The sequence below is a fragment of the Lathyrus oleraceus genome, chromosome 2 (genome assembly GCF_024323335.1).
Source record: "Lathyrus oleraceus cultivar Zhongwan6 chromosome 2, CAAS_Psat_ZW6_1.0, whole genome shotgun sequence".
Classification (NCBI taxonomy): Eukaryota; Viridiplantae; Streptophyta; class Magnoliopsida; order Fabales; family Fabaceae; genus Lathyrus; species Lathyrus oleraceus.
This window is the reverse complement of record NC_066580.1, coordinates 297287345-297290474: the sequence shown is the minus strand read 5'-3', so window position 1 is coordinate 297290474 and position 3130 is coordinate 297287345. Positions and strand designations below refer to the sequence as shown.

Here is a 3130-nt window from a genome sequence, read left to right as displayed (position 1 = left end):
GGGAAAATATGGTTCCAAAGAGTCCACAATGATGCTTGGATGTTGTTTCAAACAAGGCACGGCTTAGCTCTTTGGAAATTTTTGGACTGGTTTTTAGAAATGGCCAAAATGAAGTTTTCTAGCATGAGTGAGTTAACCAAGGTTTCTTGCTGTAAGATGTGTTTGATGCTGCTGCTGGTTTCATTTTTTGACAGAAAAATGAAGTTATGATTTTCTGTTTTGATGTTGTTTCTGTTTGTGAACAGAATTTGCAATTTGGGTGAAAATGCCCAATGAGAGAGTGAGGATTTTTTGTGTGGTTAGAGGCTGCCAAAAAAAATGAGGTTTCAAAATGACAGAAAAAATGTATAAAATCTGCTGTTGGAAGTACAGATCACAGTCCATGGATATGTGGGATGTGGTGGTTGAAAAATGGTACTTTCTTCCAATTTTCAAGCAAGCTAGCATGGCCTTTTTTTCTGTTTTTTTAGGCTGCAAATGAGGTTTTAAATGACAGAAAATGATCTTCCAATTTTCTGTTTTCATAGTACAAGGCATGGTTCATGAAATGGTAGGATGGATTTGGTGGGAAATGCACTTTTTGTCCAAATTTCAAGCAAGTTAGGGAATGGCCATATGTACTGCATAAAAATGACTTGTAACATGACCAAAACATGATTTCTAAACATGTTTGAATGGCCAAATGGTAAAAAAATGATTATATCAAAAAGTCAACCCTTGGTCAAACTTGAATTTAAATGAGACAAGTCAAAAAATGCCATTTTGATTGGCAATGTTTTGGCTCATGAAATTTATATTTTTGGAAAGAGGGGATCAAATGTGACTTGTAGGAAAAAACCCCACCCAAATTGGCCAAATGGTTTGAGAGATATGGCCTTTTGAAGTTCAAGAATTTCTGAAATCGATTCGATCATAACTTGCCAACCACACATGGGAATTGAGAGTTCTTGGACTTTTTGGAAATGGGAGAACAAGATCTTCAACTTTCATGTTGGGCAAAAATTCATTTGAAGCTTGTATCATGATGTAAGTTTGAGGGTCAAGACTTTCCATTTTTGGTAAGTTTCAGTTACAGGTCCAGTTTCCATTTTTGGAAATTTCTGATCTGGCTTCAATTTCTTCCATGAAAAAGAGTTAGTGACATATTTTTTTGCTTTTGGTTAGTAAACAAAATAAGAAAAGCAATAATATACCATACAAGCACTCTTGGTGGTCTCAACTACACTCACACAAGTCTCACCCCTACGGTAAAGGAGCCACACATACTATGATCCTTGAGGCAATGCACTGAGCAATGATATGATGCCATGAGGGATCTTGGGGTTAAAAATTAGGGTCTTACAGGTGGCTAAGGCGTCTACTTTGCTCGCTAATTGTTTAAGTTGCTCACTAGTACGTATGTTTTTGTTCAAGAAGTCTTTGTTTATTTGAGCTTGGGTAGCTATGAAGCTTTCCATCATTAGTTTAAGGTTGGACTTCCTAGGCTTGTTAGGAGCGTTATTAGTTGGCTTTTGATATCCAGGAGGAACAACAGGTGATTGGCCAGGTGCATACAAGGCGTTGTTATTCTTATACGAAGAGTTAGGATGATTTTTCCAATCAAGGTTGTAGGTATTCGAATAAGGATTTCCTTGTGCGTAATTCACTTGATCAGTTGGGACTCCTACTAATATCTGATGTTCTGGTGTAGTGTGTTGAGGAGTTCCACATAACTCATAGTTTGGAGTCACGGCAACCACGGTGGCTGCGGGTGGTATGGTCAAGTTATCTAACTTTTGAACAAGGGCATCTACCTTTGCATGGACGTGGTCAAGGCTACTGATTTCGTACATTCCACTTTTTGTTTGGGACTTTTCTACTGGAGTTCTTTCACCTCCCCATTGGCAATGGTTTTGGGCCATGTTTTCAATGAGTTGATAGGCTTCGTTGTATGGCTTGTCCATAAGTGCACCGCCCGCAACAGCGTCTACTGTCAGTCTTGCGTTATACAGAAGCCCATTGTAAAATGTGTGAATGATCACCCAATCTTCGAGACCGTGATGTGTACATATCTTCATCATGTCTTTGTATCTCTCTCACGCTTCGTAGAGGGATTCTACATCCTTTTGTCGAAATCTGTTGATTTGCGCTCTCAGGATAGAAGTTTTGCTTGGCGGAAAATATCGGGATAAGAAAACGTTCTTCAGTTCTTCCCATGTTGTAACTGAGTTGGATGGCAAGGATTGCAACCAAGCCCAAGCTCAGTCTCTTAGAAAGAAAGAAAAGAGGCGTAGTCTTATTGCATCTTGAGATACACCATTCGCCTTCATAGTGTCTGCGTACTGCACAAACTTGGTCAAATGTTCATTAGGGTCGTCCATAGGATTTCCAGCAAATTGATGTTGCTGGACGACTGATAATAATGAGGTTTTTAGCTCGAAATCATTTCGATTGATAGCGGGGGCAGCAATTTTGTTGTGAGGTTCTTCTTGGGACGGGGTACCGTAGAACTTAAGAGGACGATTATGTGGTCCTACTGCGGCCATGGTTGATTTTTCAACTGGCTCAGCCGTAGGAAAGAAGATATTGGGAATATTGTACCTTCGTTGGAACTCTAGTATTCGGCGTCTTAAATATAAGAAATGCTCTAATTAAGCGATTGATGGAGCTAAGTTGTCGCCTTGCGAGCGAGTACTTGGCATACAATCGGGGGAATAAGGGAAAAGGAGATAATTTTTTTACATTAGTCTATACTGTGCAACAAAAGAATCGCACTATTTGACTAAATCAGGTCCCCGGCAACGGCGCCAAAAACTTGATACGTTTCGTGACTGTGTATAGAATATAGTCTATCGGGTACTTGACTGCAAGTGCACAGTCTAGTCGTTTTAGTTTTAAAAGATATTGAACCCACAAGGACCGATGGTCAAACTAATTCTACCGACGTTACTATGTTTAGTTAAGGGAATGATTTTTAGAAGTTTGGTTGAAGAAAATTAAATCTAAGGGAAATTAAGTTTTAAGATAATATTAATAAAAGGATATCAGTATGCAATGCATTAATCGTCAGGGATTCGATAAGTCACCGGTGTAAATTTAAGTACCAAATATCTTTCAGTAGAAAATACTTATTTAAAAGGCTTTATCTCAC

The 3130-nt window shown here is 38.8% G+C and overlaps 1 non-coding gene across 1 annotated transcript; it reads left to right on the top strand.

Annotated features, from left to right (window-relative positions):
• The first annotated feature begins 2031 nt into the window (after window positions 1-2031).
• On the top strand, window positions 2032-2138 carry LOC127124234 (small nucleolar RNA R71). The gene has a single exon (XR_007803854.1). It is a non-coding gene; the product is annotated as a small nucleolar RNA R71 (small nucleolar RNA).
• The last annotated feature ends 992 nt before the right edge of the window (window positions 2139-3130 follow it).